Source organism: Podarcis cretensis (genome assembly GCF_951804945.1).
Source record: "Podarcis cretensis genome assembly, chromosome: 14".
NCBI lineage: Eukaryota > Metazoa > Chordata > Lepidosauria > Squamata > Lacertidae > Podarcis > Podarcis cretensis.
Genome location: NC_137183.1, coordinates 37198796 through 37220387, shown reverse-complemented (window position 1 = coordinate 37220387; position 21592 = coordinate 37198796). Strand labels below are relative to the sequence as shown.

The 21592-nt window shown below is 47.0% G+C and overlaps 2 protein-coding genes across 3 annotated transcripts in view; one reads left to right on the top strand and one right to left on the bottom strand.

Annotated features, from left to right (window-relative positions):
• Window positions 1-21592, top strand: part of PERCC1 (proline and glutamate rich with coiled coil 1) — a 200149-nt gene that overhangs the window by 38259 nt on the left and 140298 nt on the right. The gene's annotated exons all lie outside the window — the stretch shown is intronic.
• The window catches only part of SBK1 (SH3 domain binding kinase 1), a 68211-nt gene that overhangs the window by 22466 nt on the left and 24153 nt on the right, over window positions 1-21592 (bottom strand). Inside the window, exon 1 of one of the 2 annotated variants that reach the window (XM_079952614.1) lies at window positions 13367-13512. The exons of the other annotated variant lie outside the window; for it this stretch is intronic. The gene's annotated coding sequence lies outside the window, so the exon portion shown is untranslated. Of the gene's footprint in view, window positions 1-13366; window positions 13513-21592 lie in introns of those variants that run through there. 2 annotated transcript variants of the gene reach the window in all.

The following is a 21592-nucleotide window of genomic DNA, read 5'->3' as shown; positions in this document are numbered from 1 at the left end:
CTGAAGTTATTGAGGTGTTTTTTTTATGATTTTACCCCAAAGTTGTTGAGCTTTTTGTAGGGTTGGAGTTGTTGAGCTTCTTTTAGGATTGAAGTTGTTAAGGTTTTTTTTAAGGATTTTACCCCAGTACATAAACCGCCGCAGGGGCAGGATTAAACCGACTGGCAGGCCGGATTAGGCCCCCCAAACGGACTTTGGACATGCCTGCTCTAAGTGTTCTCAGTGGCTAGGAGGACCTTTTCCCAGCTTTGTCTAATACGCCAGCCATAGCCAAATCTGAACCGGAATCGCTTGGTCACCATAAACTGCTGGATCAGGCCAATGGCCCATCTAGTCCAACGCCCTGTTCCCAGAGTGGCCAACCAGATGCCCGTGGGAAAATGGCAAGGAGGACCAAGCACAAGAGCATTCTCCCTTCCTGCGGCTTCCAGCAGCTGGTACCGGTAATTGGAAGCATTACTGCCTCCAATTATGGAGGTAGGAGAACATAGTCATCATGGCTAGTTACCATGGATAGCCTTATCCTCCATGAATTTGTCCATCCTCTTCTAAAGCCATCTCAAGTTGGTGGGCATCACTGCCTCCTCTGGGAGTGAGTTGCATAGCTGAACTATGCGCTGCATCAAGAAATACTTTCTTTTATCTCTGTCCTGAATCTTCCAACATTCACGACCACTGCATGATGACAAGTTCCAGTGTCATGAGAGAGGGAGAAAAGCTTTTCTTCATCCACTTTCTCAATGCCACACATAATTTTATAAACTTCTATCATGTCACCTCTTATTTAAAGTTTCTCTATGCTTAAAAAAGTCCCAAACGCTGCAGCCTTTCTTCATTGCAGAGTTGCTCCATTCCCTTCTTCCTTGTGGGTGTTGGGACCTGTGCTTTTTAACTTGTTCATAAATAATCTAGCAAGGGCTGAGCTGGCCAGTTTACTGATTATACTAAATGGTTCGTTACTAAATTCTAATGAACATGGCCTTTAAGGGCCATTAATTTCAACGGGTTTACTTTGAGTAAAACTTAGTTGAATGCTGCTGAGTGACATTTATCTTGGAGTAAACATGCATAAAAGGTAAAGGGAACCCTGACCATTAGGTCCAGTCACGGATGACTCTGGAGTTGCAGCACTCATCTCGCTTTATTGGCCGAGGGAGCTGGCGTACAGTTTCCAGGTCATGTGGCCAGCATGACTAAGCCACTTCTAGAGAACCAGAGCAGCGCACAGAGACACCATTTACCTTCCCGTTGGAGTGGTACCTATTTATCTACTTGCACTTTGATGTGCTTTCGAACTGCTAAGTTGGCAGGAGCAGGGACCAAGCAATGGGAGCTCACCCCATCGCGGGGATTTGAACCACTGACCTTCCGATCAGCAAGCCCAAGGCTCAGTGGTTTAACCCACAATGCCACCCGTGTCCCTAAACATGCATAGGGCTGGGCTATAATTCAGTGAATCTGCAAACTACCAAACTTTGATAGAGATGTCCTTGTTGAGATAAGAAAACGAAGCTTACAAAAGGTAATAATTTAATAAGCTTCCACTCACATCACTTTGGGGGGGGGGGGGAGAAAAACAGCTTGGGTATTTTCTGCCTCACCCCCCTTTACAGGATAACACACCAGAGCAGAAGAGCTTCAAGTAAAAAGCTCCCCTGGGAGTTGTAGTTCAAAACATCTGGAATGCGCCAGGTTGGCAAAAGCCGATTCAAAGCATTGGGGGACTGATTCACTAATGGAATGGTTGCTTATTAACTGTAAAAAAAAAAGTGGGTGAAAGCAGGCAGAGATCTGCATGAAATTTAGAAAGAAGGACCATAATTTAAACAGAAATGCAATTGACCTTGCTATATTAAGTCCCATCAGGAAAAAAGGCAGGGTATAAATAAATACATGATGATGATGATTAGGAAAGTCTGCAACCCGATGATCAATGTGCTTTCTCCTGTCCCACTCAGATGCTGCTAACTGCTGATGGGAATCTTGTTTTTTCAATTAATTCTTATTCACATTTAACAAGGATACAAAAATACAAACGAAATGGAAGAAAACACAAAATACCAGTCTAATTAAAAATGGGTTTCTGGCGATGCGATAAAACCAAAGGTATTACTGAAGTATATGAGGTGAGGGGCATGATTCACTTCCATACATCAACACAGCCTCTCTGAATATGATTTAAAACATACCTAAGAACCTAAGAGGCGGCTGCTGGATCAAGCCAATGATCCATCTAGTTTGGCACCCTGTTCTCACAAGGGTCACCCAGATGTCTGCAGGAAACCTTCAAACAGGACCCAAGCACAGGAGCCCTCTAGCCTCTCTGTGGCTTCCAGCAACTGGAATCCAGAATCATTGCTGCTTCCAGCCATGAAGGTAGAACATAGCCATTCCAGCTAGTAGCCAATCACAGCCTTATCCTCCAAGAATTTGTCTGATTCTCTTTTAAAGTTATCCAAGATGGTGAATGACTGACCTATGTTTCGTCAGCCCAGAACATTGATAGACATCTTCAAAGCCCCTCCTGCTTTCCTTTCTGATGGTTCTATATCTCCAAACCAAACTTGGGCTGGACCATCATCGCGAAGTATTGGAAGACACAAGATTTACCCACCCGGGAAGAATGGCAGATGAAGTTGATGGACTATATGGAATTGGCGGAAATGACTGGCAGAATCCGAGACCAGGGAGAAGAGTCGGTGGAAGAAGATTGAAAAAAAAATTAAAAAAAACTTGGGCTGGACCAGCCCATGTTCACCCAACTAATGCAACATTACAGACCTAATTGTTAAGTTGTTCTGTGTTGGAAGTATCAGGGTGCAACTCAGCTTGCACCGTGGGCTGATGCATCTACATGAGAAAGGGGAGAGAGAGGAACCTCCAAGCTTCCAAGACTGTCCTTCTCATGTTGACCCACTGATCTTCCTTCAGTGTTAGACTGATATTCCTAGGGTTGCTGACCTCACTTCTTACTCGCCTTCCTCCTCTTTCTCTATGCCTCCCTCATGAAATCACAGACATACTTGGAGCTCTCGTCTCTTGAGATGCAAGAGCAAGCATGGCTTACTGCATCTCCCCCTTAGCCGTATAGATTTACAGATCTTTCCTATTAAATATGTATTTCCAATAATTAATATTAGCTTTCTTATTGTCCTAAGCCCAGAGCCTCAGTGTGATTGTACCCAAGGTCAAGTCTGCTCCACCAACAGGGATTCTGTATTCAGTTCAGGCTGCATTCACACAGCAGTTCGTACCTCAACGTTTCTCTAACTGTTGATTTCCACATTATATTCGAGATTTGACAAAACAAAAGCCACTTCTGGAAGGCTAATAGAATATAGTTCATGAGAGCGCCAGTGTGGTGTAGTGGTTAAGAGCGGTAGTCTTGTAATCTGGGGAACCGGGTTCGAGTCTCCGCTCCTCCACATGCAGCTGCTGGGTGACCTTGGGCCAGTCACACTTCTCTGAAGTCTCTCAGCCCCACTCACCTCACAGAGTGTTTGTTGTGGGGGAGGAAGGGAAAGGAGATTGTTAGCCGCTTTGAGACTCCTGAAGGGGAGTGAAAGGCGGGATATCAAATCCAAACTCTTCTCTTCTTCTTCTTCATGTTAATGCTCATTTCCATGTTATTTGATTCCACAATAAATCCACTTATAGCACCCCTGACCAGGAAAATCATGGGAGCAAGGTGAATTTGGGGTAATATATCAGCGTACAGTTGTTTCCTGCTGTTTTCATGGGGGAGGGGATCATGGGGGAACAGAAGAAGGAAGGCATGTGCAGAAAGTGTGTGTTGGTATCGGCGCAGAAACATCAGTGTTGTCCAATGACATTCATTGTTGTGTCACACCATGCCCACTGGTGTGAATGAAGTTTGGCACAACATGCCACTATATCGGTCAAAAGGCCGCTGCAGTGTGAAGGAAGCATTAGGAAATGGGGCAAAAGCGGAAGCATTATAATCAGCAAAACTAATGCAATTTCCCCCACGTCTGAATGCAGGCTCAGCTTCTGCAGTGAATTTCGCTCTTTCCTTCTCAAACCACCCTGAGCTCCTGGGACGGGCTAGGTTCCAGATGGAAATAAATGTATATCCCCATCTTCACTATGACTTCATAGCTGAATTCACTTGGGACAGAACTGAGCTGAAAGAAGCAATGACAGGTAATGGCAGAAATCAGAGCCCTGAAGTCCCAAGAGCCCTGGAGGGCAATTAACTTTTCTAATGGAGACTGCAAAGCCAAAGCACAGCTGCTTCTTTTGCCCAAGAAATGATACTATTGTACCTTATAGGTGTGTGCATGATCACCCTTGCTCAGAACTCTTGCACAACAGCTGCCATTGAGGGAAAGGAGACAAAGAATTTGCATCGGTTTCCCTTCGAGAAAATGCAACTTTGGGCTGTATTTGCCCGGTTCTGTGATCTGTCTTGTAACTTAGTGTGCTGATCTTTTGTGTTTCTGGATTTTATGATGGGTTGGGTTTTGTTTTAAGATTTATCGTTTTAAGATTTATTGCATCCTTCTTAGAACCTGATTTTGCACAACAGCTAGAGAACTTGTTTTAAGATGTGTCAGACAAATAGAGAGAAAAAGCAGTCCTGAAAGGGCACCAGGAACTGCCTAGACTAGAGCAAAGGGCTCCCAGCTGTGCGCAGGGCTGCCCACAAAGTGAGACACTTTGGGGTTGGGGCATCTTCAAGGAAATGGGTTTCCAAGGCACTGAAGTGACTCCGCCTCCTCAGACTGGCTATCTCACCGACAATAAGACTTCCTGTTCAGAATGGGACCTTTTTTTATTCTGACTCCTTTGCTTGGCTTCAGCCTACAGCTAAACTCCCATCATCCCTAAGGATAGGCCATGAGGGCTGGTACTCCTGCAATTTGGAGTCCAATAACACCTACAAGGTCACAGGTTCCCCAAGCTTGGCCAAGATGGATCTTTGTTCTGATCCAGAATGTAAGACCTCTTTTTACATTCAATCCACTTAGTGTGCTTTACAAACACAATTAAGGTTTTGAAAAGCCAATACAATATTGTAAGTCGCTTTGAGTGGCTTTGTTAATAAAGCAACTATGTTTAATAAATACTAAACTAATAATAACAATACACACTTATCGGGGGATAAATCCCCTTGAACTCAACGGCTTCTAGTAGGCGTGCATAAAATTGTGTGGCAAATTGCTTTCTGAATTCCTCGTTTCTCTACAATAGCATCATTCCAACGCAGATCGCACATGTATTAAATTCTCCAAGTTTTCACGCTCTTCAAAAACGGTACCTTTTATTTATTTATTTTAGTGCAGAAGATGCTGTTTCTCTGGCAGAAAGCATGGATGCTCTAATTTCCTGTGACCAAACACACCCAAGGGTGATTGGCAACAGCTAATGCCTATCTTTAAGAGACCAGCTGATAACCAGAAGCCAGGCTTCCAACCAGATCTTTCAAATTAAATAGTCACATTTCTAGGGAATAGAATTTGAGTTAAAAATAGCTGCTTCCTGGTTTACAAACCACATCAACAACATTCACACATTTTGCATTGTGTGTGGTTGTGTGTGTGTTTAATGAAACGGGGCTAGGTGTAGAAGAGTGGTCACTATTTCTGCAGACATTCATACACAACGGTGCCAGGGTGGGGGAACCTCAGGTCTGCAAGTCAGATGTGGCCCCCAGTCTCTCTACCTGGCCCTTGGGATTCTCCCCAGGCTACATCCTTCACTGGCCCTGCTTCACACCCTCCTTGGGAGTTTTTTTCCTGGCTGGAGGGTGTATTAACATGCCTCGAGTTTGCCTGGATAGAGGATAGGGGTGGGTTTAAACACCAGCCTACTATACACAGCTAAAATTCACATTCGTTGCTCCACCCACTTTTGCCTCTGGCCCCGCCCTCCCCTGGCATGTGGCCCCTGGAAGTTTGCCCAGAAGGGAATGTGGCCCTCTGGCTGGTTTAGCAAAGTGGGTAAGAGCATTATCTAAGAACCCAGAACCCCCTGGATCAAATTTCAACTCAGCTGTGAACACCCATCATCCCTTGACTATTAGCGATGCTGGCTAGGGTTGATGGGATTCGGAGTCCAGCAATATCTGGACTATCTCTGGTCTATCAGCACAAGAGGTAATAATTCTGCTGAAGTTACCAAGGTCTGAGTCCATGGGAGACCACCATCGAACCAGGACCTTGAGTTCTGCCTTGAATGAAAGGCGGATAATAAATTAAACAAATATAGCGTGTCAATTGGAGATTGTGCTAGACTACCTTAAAAGAGCATTGTAAAGGTTACTAAGATACTATAAGTGAAGCCTCTTTATGGATGCTATATATCTGAAGTACCGATGGTTCCACCCATCATTAATCCTGGCAAAGCAAATTAATTTACCCAGGTGTCTTCCGGGCATGTAAAAATTAAATTGGGCCTTGTGGATTAATTATGGATGACACTTCTAGTTAGAAGACTTCTGGGCCCCAGTATGTGAAGTTGCCACTAGATATGTCTGATCCTGGCTCATCCCTCCATGGCAGATCCAGCCCCACCCCACCCCGTGCAGGGCTGTAGCTAGGGGGTGGTGAGGTGGACTCCCACCAGGGGCGCAGATGGGGGGGGCGTAAAATCCACTAAAAATATGTCTATAGTTAAAAATACTGTATTGATTATTGCCTCCTAAGAAAATGTTTTAAATAGAGGGTAAATTGAATGGGTGAAGAGAGGGGGTTGGAGGAGAGGCGAAAAGAAGAGCTAATTTGTCTGTGGCTAGGGGGCACAATGGGACACAGGTGGCACTGTGGGTTAAACCACAGAGCCTAGGACTTGCCAATCAGAAGGTTGGCGGTTCGAATCCCCGCAACGGGGTGAGCTCCCGTTGCTTGGTCCCTGCTCCTGCCAACCTAGCAGTTTGAAAGCACGTCAAAGATAAATAGGTATCTCTCTGGCGGGAAGGTAAACAGCATTTCCGTGCGCTGCTTTGGTTCACAAGAAGCAGCTTAGTCATGCTAGCCACATGACCCGGAAGCTGTTCACCGGCTCCCTCGGCCAATAAAGTGAGATGAGTGCCGCAACCCCAGAGTCGGTCACGACTGGACCTAATAGTCAGGGGTCCCTTTACCCTTTACCAGGGGACAATCTGGACAGTTCTGCCACCGTGCCATGAAGGAGCCGGGTCAGGCAGAGCAGCGAGGTAGACTCTGAGGCACCTAGATCTGGGCAACTGTTCAGTGAAATCTTTGGGGCCTGACGACTCTGTGTTGCCCTATATCCTCTTTCACTTCAGATGGGGCTGGTGCCAGCCTTTGGGGGTTCTGGTACCGTGCTGAAATCACCCCCCGGGTGGGGGTAGATATCCCCCTTGACTACAGAACTATGAAAACAATAAAACTCCAATTCAAAAGCTGAAGCACTGCTAAAAAGAATCAGGAGAGTGGGTGGGCATTGGGGTGGCAAACAGCAGGGTAACCCTAATGCCCACCCTGGGTAATTGCTGGTGTTGGGCCTGACTTCAAAGCTATGTTGGGTATCTGGCAATTGCAATTAATACCCCAAATGGGTCGCCAAAACCCAGACACTCTTATCCTACCTAAATTCACCAGCAACTTTACTGTAGAGTATTATGATAAGGGATGAAGCCATTTGTGATGGATGTCAACAACTGCTCTTTATGCTATTGAGAAATTGCAGAATAACATATGCAAAACAAGAGGGATCTCTTGTTGTGCTGAATTTACATAATTGATACCAGTTGAAGATTCCTCCCCCCGCCGCCCCTTTTTAAAAAGCATTATACACACAGCAACGCAAGCAGGTCATTGTTGTGAAATGGGTGAAGGACATCCCAGAGTGCGCCTTAAGTTCAAATAGTGCAGTGGCCTATAACCCTTGGCTCTTGTTGTGTTCTTTGCAGTCACCTAACCTCAGTCTACAAACGGGTGTGGCACAATGTCTCCACGACTTGCAGAAGAGCCAAAGAAAAGCCAGCACTATGCCAACCTAGAGATGTATAAAATGGGTGTGGACAGAGGGAAGGTTTCCTTCCTCTCTTATAATACTGGAACCCACCGGGGTTATCCAAAGAAGCTGAAGATTTAGCACAGACAAAAGGATGGACTTCACCACGCAATGCACAATTAAAAGTACGCATTTGCTCCCACTAGATGTAGACTAGTGATGACTACCAACTTAGATGGCTTTCAAAGAGGATCAGATAAAATTTATTCAGGATAATGGCTACTAGCCATGAAAACCATGTTCTCTTTCCATGATTAGAGGCAGCATCCCTCTGTATGCCAGTTGCTGCAAATCACAAAAGAGGAAAGTGCTGTTGCAAGCAGGTTCTGCTGGTCGGCTTCCCATTGAGGCTTCTGGTTGACCCCTGTTGAGAACATGATGATGGACAAGGTGGGCCTTGGGCCAGATCCAGCCGCCAGGGTCTTCTTAGGTTCATAACTTTGCCAGGAAGGGGTGAAGCAGAAGGCCCCAGGCTCAATCCCCACTATCTCCAGTTGCAAAGGTAGACAACTGGTGATGGGATAGAGCTCAGTCTGAGAATTTGGAGAGGCTGCCTGCCTGCATAGACAACACATGGCTGGACGGACAAAGTCTAAGAAAGAGAGCTTCTTTTAGTAAACAGCGAGGCTATAAAAACTCACTTCTCTTAACCAACATCAGTATAATCAATGATGGAACTTGCAATAGGCCAAGACATTATGCTATTTATATATCTTTATTTTACTGATTGCATTTATATTCCACCAAGGAGCTCAAGGTGGTGTACCTGGTTCTTTCCCCACCCTTTTCGTTTAATCCCCACAACAGTCCTGTGAGGTAAATTAAGCTGAGAAGCAGTGACTGACCCATTGTCACCCAGTGAGTTTCATGGATGGGTGGGGATTTGAACCCTGGTCTCCCTGTTGCTAACCCAACCCTCTAACGACAACGACAACAACACTGATCACAGAGGAAAAATGGATAAATGGTGCTTCTGAACATTGCTATTTTGGGGTGAGATGCAATCACATTCCGGGAAATGTGGAATTCAAGCCGATTTGGTGCTTTTGCACAACAAACTGCCCTTCCCCATCCCCCATGCACGCAACTGGTTTTTTGCAAGAAGGAAAGTGGTAGGGACATACGCTGGAAATTGAGGGATAACACTTGCTTGATGCAACACTGTGTAACCTCCCTGCAAACAAATCAAAATAAAGAATCAGTAAATAGCTGACACCACCCCAAAAACTTTATGCAAACCAATCAGGAGGAATGCTCAACCAAAAAGGTTGTCTGGAAGCGACCAAATGATATAACATACAGCTAATATATACGGATCCCATCATTTCCGGGAATTCATTTCTCTCTTTGGAATCAGAAAGCAGTCAACAGCCATTTATCACACAAAGAAAACAGTGGAAGAGAAGTCAAATCCAAGATGCTGGCAGCTCCAAGAAATGGGGAGAAGAGCCTTGGAGCTTTGCTACTGTGTTAAAACAACACACAAAATCTTGCAGCACCTTGCAACCCCTGTCACATGATGGAGGCAGGAGAGCAAAGAACTCTGGGAGGTAGGCACAGTCCCCTTCATTTTTTTCGAATTCGCCAAGCAGCATCAGACATTGAACATATCTAGAAAGAAAAACTCTACACAACTGCCTGCCTACCTCCCGGCTGAGTTCAAATAACCAAAGGAAGAATTAACAATAATAATGCATCATGGAACTGAAGTAGAGAAGGAACTGCAGACCTCAGTACAGTGGTACCTCGGGTTACATACGCTTCAAGTTACATACACTTCAGGTTATACACTCCACTAAGCCAGAAATAGTGCTTCAGGTTAAGAACTTTGCTTCAGGATAAAAACAGAAATCGGGCTCCGGCGGCATGGCGGCAGCAGGAAGCCCCATTAGCTAAAGTGGTGCTTCAGGTTAAGAACAGTTTCAGGTTAAGTACGGACCCCCGGAATGAATTAAGTACTTAACCTGCGGTACCACTGTACTAGGGATGGGCCCCAATTGTGTCCTCAGAACCTATCAAATCTACACTTCAGGTAAAACCAATTTGATATGGTTACTGAGGACCTGAATGGGTTGGGTTATGACCCTCATCCTGAGATGGAGGCAGATTTTATCACAGCAGAACATTCTGGGCAGTGCAGTCCACATTGTGAGAGGCAACTGGATGGTGGATTCTAGTCTGCAGAAGCTTGTGCCATATTGTGCTTAAGGTACCACAAGGTTTTGCTCCCTCAAAGGAACAGAGCTACCCTTCTCAACTGTATTATTATTACCATCTATTTGCAAAAATTTCTATACCGCCAATGTTTTTAAAAATGGATCACAGTGGTGAACAGCAGAAGATCAACAATAAAATGGCACTAATAAAAGAAATGCAAAATGCACCACAAGTTCATATAAAGCTGGATCACTCCTCAGGGAAAGCCTGGGTGAACAGATGAGTTTTAAGCAGGCACCTAAATGCCAATACTTTAGTGCGTGTCAATCAGGAGCACATTCCAAATGGCAGGGGCCACCACACTAAGGGCCCTGGTCTTAGTGGACATAAGATGAACAAACAGCACTGCTAAGAGTGTCTCTCCGCTGCCAGGAACTGAGAAAGAGATGGCTCTGTCTGACACAATGCTGTGTTCCAAGCCATCAGGAATGGGTTTGAAATATGGGCAGTGGGTCTGAGGGGTCCACAGATCTTACCCCTCCACCAGATCCAAGCTATACCTATCCATGCAGACAAAACCAAGAAGAAAAATTGCAGGACAGGATTGCATCTTATCAGCCTGGTCATCACCAGCAGCACCACTGGAGCTGCCGCTGCCCTTTCGGTCACCAGCAAATGAATCTTTCCAATAAAGCAACATGTTGGGCTTTGCCCCCCAAAACTTTCTACCTTGAGAGATCCACAGTCTTTTCTCCCGGACCCGTCTGCAAAGGAATGTTGTTGTGCTGCAGAGGATTCTGGGGCATGTTTGAGGATGCACACCAAGTTCATGGAGGGCAACCTTCAGCAAGCAAGGACCCTCCAGAGGTTTTGGACTACAACTCCCATCAAGCCTCAGCCAGTGCATGTTGGGAGTTGTAGTCCAAAATATCTGGAGGGTGCCCGGTTGCTGGAGGTCAATGTAGGGTTCTGGGCAGGTCTCCCTGGTCTCATCATTTCCCCACTGAAAACCCAGGACATACCCAATGGTCCTCTGTGCATTGCAGAAGGCTGAGCATGGTGGACAGACTACCTTCTAGAGCTACCGTATTTTTCGCCCCATAGGACGCACCGGCCCATAGGACGCACCTAGTTTTTTTGGGGGGGGGAATAAAGGGGGGGATTCCCCCCCCCCAGGTGCTCTGTGCTAATCCCGAAGCTTGGGGCGTGCGGAGTTCAGCGTGCCTGAAGCTTCTGGGTGCCGACAAGGTCTCCGCTAGCCGTGGGAGAGCCACGCGGCTCTCCCAAGGCTAGCGGAGCACTGCGCTAATCCCGAAGTTTGGGGCGTGCGGAGCTCAGCGCGCCCCAAGCTTCTGGGTGCAGGCAAGCTCTCCGCCAGCCCTGGGAGAGCTGGGTCTCCCACGGCTAGCGGATAGCTTCCTGAAGCCTGGAGAGCGAGAGGGGTCGGTGCGCACCGACCCCCTCGCTCTCCAGGCTTCAGCGAAAGCCTGCATTTGCCCCATAGGACGCACACACATTTCCCCTTCATTTTTGGAGGGGAAAAAGTGTGTCCTATAGGGCGAAAAATACGGTATTTCCCAGGAAAGGGTTAGAAAGCCATTGCAATAAAGCACTGGTTTGGAGCAGGGAGTGCAGCCCAGCAGAATAGAGCATCTTCTTCCCCTGCAATGGTCCCAGGTTCAGTCCTCAGCACCTCCAGGTAGGTAGGAAGGTGAGTCCCTTGTCTGAAATTCTGGACATACTGAGCCAAGTAGACCAGTGTATGGCACCTTCCTATGAACAAGCAAACACTCCACAGTAAAGGCAGGGAGTAACCAAGGGGTTTTACATCTTAAATTAGTACCACCTCTCCTTCCAGGCCCTTCTGCATATTCAGAGAGGGAGAGAGATCTGGTGAAAAGGATGCTACAGAACCATAATCTCTTTTTCTCTCTCACACACAGTACATCCATCCTACAACACACTGGCCACTCCCTGTCTGCTTCAGCAACGACCCCAAACAGGTGGGATTGGAATGGGCAGAACACAGCAGCGAGGCTTCTCAAGAGCCCATTGAGAAAAAGAAAGCCTCGGTTCCCTCCCCACCACCCACATTGCCTTGCCATCTCTCTCTTCCCTCCCCCCTTAAGGGGTGGAGGTGGGGAGAGAGGAAGAAGGTGCACGCCAGACAAAGCCATGTGCATGAATGCATGCATGTGTGCTGGTGCGCGCGCGCGGGGAAATGCTGGTTACGGGGCTTACCTTCTGCAGATCCCCGAGCTGGGGTGTGTGTGTGTGAGAGAGAGAGAGCGCAAACGAGAAGGGGGTTGTCGTTGTTGTCCTGCATTACAGACGCTCAATATAGTGTGTAGAGGCGGGAGGGAAGGGGGTGTTTTCCATGCAACGCAGACTATATAAGCTGAGCCCCTCCTTAACAGAACCCCAGCCCCATATTCAGATAGGGGTGTGTGTGTGTGTGCTTTCCCCGGAGAGAGCCAACCTCTCCCCATACATGCACACGCACACACTTTTGCACTTGCGGTGGTGCTGGCGGGGTGTTCACAAAGTACATGCTGACCTTGCGCTAGAAGAATCGCCACCTCCCCACACCCGCACCTTGCCCGCCTGCTCTCGCCATCCCCGCCTGGGTTGCAGCGGGGATGATCCTGGCATCGCCTTTCCTGCCGCTGCAGGTGGAAAGTAGCAATGGGAGGAGGAGCGGCGCACGGGGTGTCGGTGGGGGGGGGGGCTTCATTGTTCTCAGCGGCGCTTTGTGTTAAAGGTGCCCAAGCGAAACCTCGCCTGGCTGGCGCGCTCCCCTCCCCTCCCCACCGCGCCCCCTCCCCCCTCCAGCACCCGAGTCACCTCTCCCAACCCGAGGGGGGAGGGGAGGTAGACCGAGAGACGTCTTCCTCCTCGCGCACGCTCCTAACCCCCCACCCCAATCGCACGCGCCCCCTCCCCAAACTACTCCCCTCCCCTTGCATCTATGCAAGAGGGAGACCCACCCCACTCCAGTTCTTCCCCAACAACAAACCCCCTTTCCATCTCACCTGTCTTGATTCCCCCACACACACACATGCAACCCCCGCCCAAACCAAGACCCCTCCACAGTCGCTTCCAAGCGTGGGGGGAGGGGTCCAGAGCTCCGACCCCCCCCCCCAATACATCACATTCCCGCGATGCCCCAATCCTGCTCTTTCCCCCAAGAATCCAGAGCCGGACCCACCTGCCTGGGCGCGGGCTCTTGCCTTCATGTCCTCGCAGACGCGGCGGCTGTGTCGCGGGCTGCCGCTCGCTCGCTCCTCCCTCCGGATCGCGCCGGGCCCTGGGAGAGCGGCGCGCTCAAGGCGGGCGCCCGAGGGGGCTCGCCGCCCGCCGCGGCCACCTTACTACTGCGCCGCAGCCTCTTGCTGCTGCTGCTGCTGGCCACCGGCGGCGGCGGCTGCTGCTGCTGCTGGGGCGAGACGGGAGCGGCTCTGCAGCACGGGCGGCGAGCACCGGCGGAGTCGGCTGCAGCAGCGACAGCCCGCTGCCTTCAGCTGCAGCCCCATGGTCGCCAGCGCCGCTTGCAGCCCGCGGAGCAGGCAGGCATCGTGGCGAGGAAGAAGCAGCGCCTTCCACCCAGCCCAGCCGCGCGCTCCTTCCCCGCCTGGATGGATGGATGGATGGACGCGAGCCCGCCCTGTGGCTGCTCCCTTTTGTTCTGCGCCTCTCTGTAATGAAGGTCTGTGTGTGGATCTCCTCCTCGCCTGCCTGGAGAGCGGGCAGGGTCTCCCCGGCGCTTCCGCGCTTCGCTCTGTGTGTGCAGCCTGCCTGCCTGCTTGCTCTGCCTGCTTTGGCGAAGCCGCTTCGGCTCCGCCGGGTCCTAAAGCGCCTCGGGTTCCGCCGCTCTTCCTTTCACCCATTTCTGTCTTGTTTTCTAGGTCAAGCCCGAGCTGCTGCGACCGCTTTGAGCGGCTGCCAAAAGGTTCAAAGGAAGAAGCGTCGGGGTTTAAGGATCAGGGTTAATCTGGTTGCTTTGATATATATATATATATGACTGCATGCTGTTGTTGGTTAAGTCCTTCTTTCTCTCCGCTCCTAGGGGGCGGGTGTTCCTGAAGCCACGCAAGGGATTTCTTCTACACGTTTGCGTCTCACTTGTGAATGCGGCGGACGCGGGGGGGGGGGGGATGAAGAAAAAAGCCTCTTAAAAATACCGGACATTCTGCTTTGACATTTGGGGAACTGAAGTGGATTGTGGGTGCAGGAAATTGGGGTGCGGGTGAAATGGGTCGTGACACTTCTCCTAGAGGATCTTCTGGAATTTGTGGAGTGGGGTTGGTTTCAGACATATCAGCCCAGACGCAAACTGCCCTCTGCTGGATTTGGGAAAATGTGCCTCGGAAAGGGTCGTCCAAAGTACTAGTCCTCATGGCTAAAGAGAAAACCTAGGGACCAACCGAGCTGGACTTTCTTTATATCTGAATTCCAGCAGCTGTTAAAGGCTAGTCAATGCCAGCAACATCCCCCTTCACTTTGACAATCCTACTTCGTGATTGACCTGTGTGTGTTTGTGTTGAATTAATATTTATTTTTCTTGGCTGCATTTGGGAAGAGGGGAGGGCAGACCTTGGTTCTGTTGATATGGAAAAAATTATCCTTAAGCGTTGCCACATCAACTCTCTTGCCTCTTCCATATACAGTGGTACCTTGGGTTAAGTACTTAATTCGTTCCGGAGGTCCGTACTTAACCTGAAACTGTTCTTAACCTGAAGCACCACTTTAGCTAATGGGGCCTCCTGCTGCTGCCACACCTCCAGAGCACAATTTCTGTTCTCATCCTGAAGCAAAGTTCTTAACGTGAAGCACTATTTCTGGGTTTGCGGAGTGTGTAACCTGAAGCGTATGTAACCCGAGGTACCACTGTACTCTCTTTCTCTCTCCCCCCCCCCTTCTTTTGTACACTTGTTAAATGATGCATCCAGTCATTCCCGCCTTCTGAGTCTTCTCTTTTTGGACCATAGACGCCCCTGTGCTTCAAAACAGGACCTGAGCCCAAAAGCAGCCTCCCCAGTTGTGATTCCCAGCAACTTGGCATTCTGAGGCACTGTTGCTCCCACGGTAGAAGTAGCCGTGGACAACCTTTCCCTGCCTGAATTTGGATAATCTTCTTTTAAAGCCAGCCAACACTAGTGCTATATCTGCAGGGCTTAGCTGTCATGGCCAATAGCCTCTGATGCTAACATCACCTGAAAGGTGAGCTCCCGGAAAACTCGTTCAAGGATATTGCCGATCTGGAGAAGGTGAAGAAAAGGGCAACCCAGATGACCAGGGGGCTGGAGCGACTCCCCTACCAACACAGGTTAGAATATTTAAAGCCAAATGTTGGAAGAGTCAGGACAGACAAAATGAAGGACTTCTTCATATAGTAAAATGAAGGAATTTGCTACCCTAAGGCTACACATGAACCAGCCTGGACCCAGCATTCATCATCTGTATATAATTTTATTAAGTTTTCTCTTTAAAATACTCATTTTACATCCTTAAGATATCAATGACTTCCCTCCTTCTCTTTCTATGGTTCCTTTTTACATATCATAAATCGCTGCATATTTTACAAAAACTTCACCATTCAGTATTCTATTATTGCACCCATCAAAACTTTTTTACAATGTTGAATTTATCTTAACGCGCTGCCAGCGTTTTCAGCTGTACACAATTATTTCCCATATATTCAATAAGCGTTTTCCAATCTTCTTTAAACATATGGTCTTCTTGTTCTTATTCTATATGTTAAGTCTGCGAGTTGTGCATAGGCACAACCAGCATTCATCATCTAAGGTCCTTCTCCTTGCGCCATCTCCAAGAGAGGTGTGAAAGTTGGCGACATGAGAAGGGGCCTTCTCAGTGGTGGCTCCCCATTTATGGAATGGCCTCTCCAGGGAGGCACTCTTGGCACCATCACTGCCTACTTTTAGGTGACAGGCAGGCTCTCGGCCCTTAAGCTTGGAGAGATTTAGATATTGCACCCTCCTTCAGTGGGTGGGATTTGTTACGCTGCTTTTTAAGTATGGCAGTTTTTTAAGCTTCTTTTTTAGTTGTATACTGGTTTAATTTTTCTATTATATTTTGAGTCACTTTGAGTTCACTTTTTGTAAAAAAAAAAAAGTGTCTAATAAGTGCAACCAATAAAAAAAATGTGATGATGATCTTTGGAGGAAGGACTGTGGCTCAGTGGGTAGAGCGCTCAACTTTGCATGCAGAAGCTCCCCAGTTCAATCCCCAGTCAGAGAGATCCCTGCCTGAAATCCCAGACAGCTGCTGCCGGTCAGTGTAGACAATACTGAGTTAGATGGACCAATGGTCAGACTCAGTATAAGGCAGCTTCCTAAATTCCACCAATCTGAATGATTTTAAAAAGGCATTATGCAGATTCCTGGAAGATTAGGCCATCCATGGCTGCAAGGCTCTACCATGACTTTTGGCACCTGAAATTTTTAAGGACCCATGCTATTCTTTGCATTGTGAATCATTTTTATTTATTTTAATCTTGTGTTATATATATATTGATGCAACCAGCCCTGGGACCTTATGGTAAAGGGCGGGTAATACATCTAGATGATGATGATTAACCACAAGCTGCCTCTAGGATGAGAAACACGATACCTCTGAATATCAGTCTGGGGCTCCTGAGCCGGAGAGGGCTATTCCAGACTGGAACATTGCAATGTGCTGTACATGGGGCCGTGCTTGAAGACAACTCAGAAACTTCAGCTGGTCCAAAATACAGTAACCAGATTACTGGCTGGGGTTTTGTTTAGATCTCACATAAACCTGCACTGGTAGGCGATGCATTTCTGGGCCCAATTCAAGGTGCTCACATTAGTGTTCCAAAGCCCTAACCAAAGCTCAGTCGGTAGACTTAATCTCAAAGTCATGGGAATCGAACGTTCTTGCACTGCAGGGAGTTGGGCTAGAGGACGATAGTGGTCACTTCCAATTCTATGAGTCTATGGGCAACCTAGGTACCTCCTTCCCTCCTTGGGTGCTAAGATTGGCAGAGGGGGTGGCTCTGGGTAGTTCTTCCAAGCTCAAGTTCAAGGGTGTTTGGCCTGGGAGAGGGCATCCTCTGTGGCAGATCCTAAGCTGTGGAACTCCCCAATCTGGCATCTTCATTACACAGCTTTCAGGAAATGCTGAAGACACACCTCTTTCCCCTGGGTTTTGACATCCGTGATGTATATTTTTAGGACCCACCATAGTTGTTTTCAACTGTGTTTAACATTGTGTTTTAATTGTTGTAAAAACCAGCCCTGCGACCTTGAGGGCGAAGGGCCAGTAAACAACAAGATGATAGATAGATAGATAGATAGATAGATAGACAGACAGACAGATAGACAGATAGATAGAACTCATGTTTTGCTTGTCGGCTTCTGCCTATAGGCATCTAATTGGCCAGAATGTTGGGAAAGAGAGTCCTTTGGACTCAGCAGGGCTCTTCTTATGTTCAACTGAGGGGGAGGGAACAAATTTTCTCAAGAGATTACAAGTAAATAAATGCAGAATGCAATCCAGCTCCATTTAAAATCAATTGGAGTATTAACTCCTGACTTCATGGTAAGGTGGCTTAAATCTAGATTAAAAACCTATTAAAAGACCATTTAAAAACTATCTGCTCATCATCCACCCCCACAAAATTCTTTCCGGAATAGAAAAACCTTGCATCGCTTGACAAAGGCATACACTGTCCTACACACACAAACACACACACACACACACACACACTCCTGCCACCCCCCTCCTCTTTTGTGTGTTTCTTTAGCTCTCTTTCAAGCAGCTGGAATGCAGCCAAAAGGCTCTTAAAGAGACAGGAGCTCTCAAACACTGGGCTGGGCTTTTGGGGGTGCACAGCGAACGTATGTATGTTTGTGGCACTCTAAAAGTCAAAAATCTGTTCTCTTTCAGTGGCGATAGGGGGAAGCTTCAGGCTTGTGGGATGATCTGCTTTGTTTTTTGCGAGAATCCTGAGCTCTACCAATTAAACAGAGGCTGGCTTAGGGAACACAGTCAAGAGCAAATGATGGCTCAGAGACAGAGCAAGTTACCTACCAAAACTATTTTCTGCCCTCCAACCCACCATTGGAATGCAGCCCCCAGAAGGTTCACCAAGTCAGAATCTGGCCCTGGGGTTCAATAGGTTTCCCCCATGTCTGCACCAAGCCATGGTTTATTTAAGTTTTATTTAAACCATGGTTTAAAGTGACACGTGAACTCAAGCTGCAGTCTGTCATTTGATTCCTTTCTCTACAGTGAGATGACAAGCTCCTTAGTCAAGGAGTGTCTGCCTGCATACATGCTATCATACAGCGGTTCTCAACCTGTGGGTCTACAACTCCCATCATCCTGAGCTCTGGCCTTGCTAGCTAGGGGTGATGGGAGTTGTAGTTCAACAAAATCTGGGGACCCACAGGTTGAGAAAGGCTGGAGCTTTAAAACATGTTACTTCCCCCACAAAAAAAAATCATGGGAACTGTAATTTATCCTTCACAGAGCTATGGTTTCCGACACCCTTAACAAACTACAATCCCCAGGATTCCTTAGCGGAAGAAATCATGTGCTAGAAATGTATTGTGTTTATGCAGCCTGTGGAGGTGGAAGAAGAATCTCCCTTTCAGGTAGTTCCTGGTAATTGTGGACTGCTTATAATTTCCCAAACAACAGAGATGCTTGGCAACCGCCCAGTGCTGTCTCCTGCTTTACTTAAGAATCCATTTAACCATCTCCTTTCCAAACATCTATTCTCACAACTGTACACCCCAGCTTCCCTGATTTATTAATTTAAAGGGAGAGGAGAGAATGACATAAGTGTGGCACTTTACAAAGATCAGGTACGAAAGCTCCCTGTCCTAAAGGGGTGACCATCTAAAATGGACCTTAACAAAGAATGCAGACCGTATCTATGGTGCTTTTTTAAATTAAGTGTGTGTGTGTGTGTGTGTGTGTGTGTGTAGAGGAGGATTTCCATCTGGACCACAGGGCATGGGGAACTTTAACTCCTTCTTTCCCCCATCACAGATCCACCACAAATCACCTGCTTTAAGCTGTATTTAGCTAGTGGAAGATGGTGATGAATTTGGAACTTTTCAAGGGGCTGGTAGCTTCTTTGGGGGAAGTTACCCTTACAAACCACAATGACTGTGTTTATTAAAAAAAAAAATCATAGCAGGCAGGAGGGCAACAAAAATTGACCTCTCCCTCAAAACCTTCTGGTTTCTTTTAAAAATAAATAAAAACAATAACCAGCAACAACAACAACCACAGTTGTATTTGTAATGATGTCATTAGCACCAGTGTAGTGATGTATGGAAGTGAGAGCTGGACCATAAAGAAGGCTGATCGCCGAAGAATTGATGCTTTTGAATTATGGTGCTGCAGGAGACTCTTGAGAGTCCCATGGACTGCAAGAAGATCAAACCTATCCATTCTTAAGGAAATCAGCCCTGAGTGCTCACTGGAAACACATGATTGTGAAGCTGAGGCTCCAGTACTTTGGCCACCTCATGAGAAGAGAAGACTCCCTGGAGAAGACCCTGATGTTGGGAAAGATGGAGGGCACAAGAAGAAGGGGACGACAGAGGATGAGATGGTTGGATAGTGTTTTCGAGGTTACCAGCATGAGTTTGACCAAACTGCGGGAGGCAGTGGAGGACAGAGGTGCCTGGCGTGCTCTGGTCCATGGGGTCACGAAGAGTCGGACACGACTAAACGACTAAACAACAACAACAAAGTGCAGTGGTTGAGTGTCAGACGAGGACCTGTGAGACCAGGGCTCAAATTCCACACTCAGTCACAAAGCTCATTTGGGTGGCCATGGGCCAGTCTCTCAGCCTAATCTACCTACTTGCCTACCTACCTCAGAGGGTTGTTGTGAAATAAAAATGGGTAGGGGAGGAAAGAACCATACACACCATCTTGAGCTCCTCGTAATAAAGAAATGAAAAAAATAAATGTCTAGTTTGACCCTTAGAATTCTTTATTTTATGTAACAAAATTTATCTACCACTTGATTGTAAGGAAACATCTAAGTGGTTTACTAAAAAAATATAAACTAAAACATTAAAGCTCTAAACGGCCTCGGCCCAGTATAACTGAAGGAGCGTCTCCACCCTCATCATTCTGCCCAGACACTGAGGTCCAGCTCCGAGGGCCTTCTGGTGGTTCCCTCACTGTGAGAAGTAAAGGTACAGGGAACCAGGCAGAGGGCCTTCTTGGTAGTGGCGCCCACCCTGCAAAACGCCCTCCCATCAGATGTCTAGGAAATAAACAACTATCTGACTTTTAGAAGACATCTGAAGGCAGTCCTGTTTAGGGAAGTTCTTAACATTTAATGTTTTATTGTGTTTTTAATGTTCTGTTGGAAGCCATCCAGAGTGGCTGGGGAAACCCAGCCAGATGGGCAGGGTATAAATTATTATTATTATTATTATTATTATTATTATTATTATTATTATTTAACATTATTGATAGAAACCAATTAAAAATGGTATTTAAAAACATTCAAAAGGTGATTAGAACCAACAGTAGCTAAAAAGAATTTAAAACTCATGTCCACATCCTACATAGCTGGATAGGCTGGCCTGAACCAAAATGTTTTAAGCAGGAAAAAGAATACAGTGAAGAAGGTCTGATGTCAGCAGAGCTGCCTGATGTCAATGGAGGTGCCACACTAACGTATTGCTTCTTTCTTTGTTCATGTGTTCATATGATTTTAATAAACTCATTTCAGCAATATTGAACATGGTACCCTGTCATATTACCCACCAAGAACCATGTACCTTGCCTAAAGGTAAGCAGCATTCATCCTGCCCTGACTAATCTGAGCCACCCTCCATCCTAGCTCAGTGTTGTCTGCACTGATTGCCAGTGTCTCTCCGGGGGTTTCCCCAAGCCTGCTGGAAATACCAAGGTTTCAACATGGGGCCTTCTGCATGCAAGGCATGTGCTCTACTACTAACCTGACCTTCGCTTAGGACTGGAAAAACTGGAAACTGAAATTGACAGATTCACTCATGTCTAATTACAGGGAAGTCTCATGGAAACCATGGATGCCACTGATTTCAAGGAGACTTTGTGGCTAGATCAGATTCAGTCTCTGGCATTGAATTTGAATTTGTTCCCAGAATTCTCCTCGGCAAATATTGATGTTGAATTTTCTCCAGGTAGTCTCTGAATGCAACTTTTGCCAAAAGTCTGGAATCTCCGTTTCACATCCAGGGATATCTGATCTCACTCTTTCTAAAACTTGACGTTTCATTTCAATGTTTTCCATCGGCAGCATTTAATTACTGGCCCGTTTTGAAGGCTGATCGCTGAAGAATTGATGCTTTTGAATTATGGTGCTGGAGGAGACTCTTGAGAGTCCCATGGACTGCAAGAAGATCAAATGCATCCATTCTTCAGGAAATCAGCC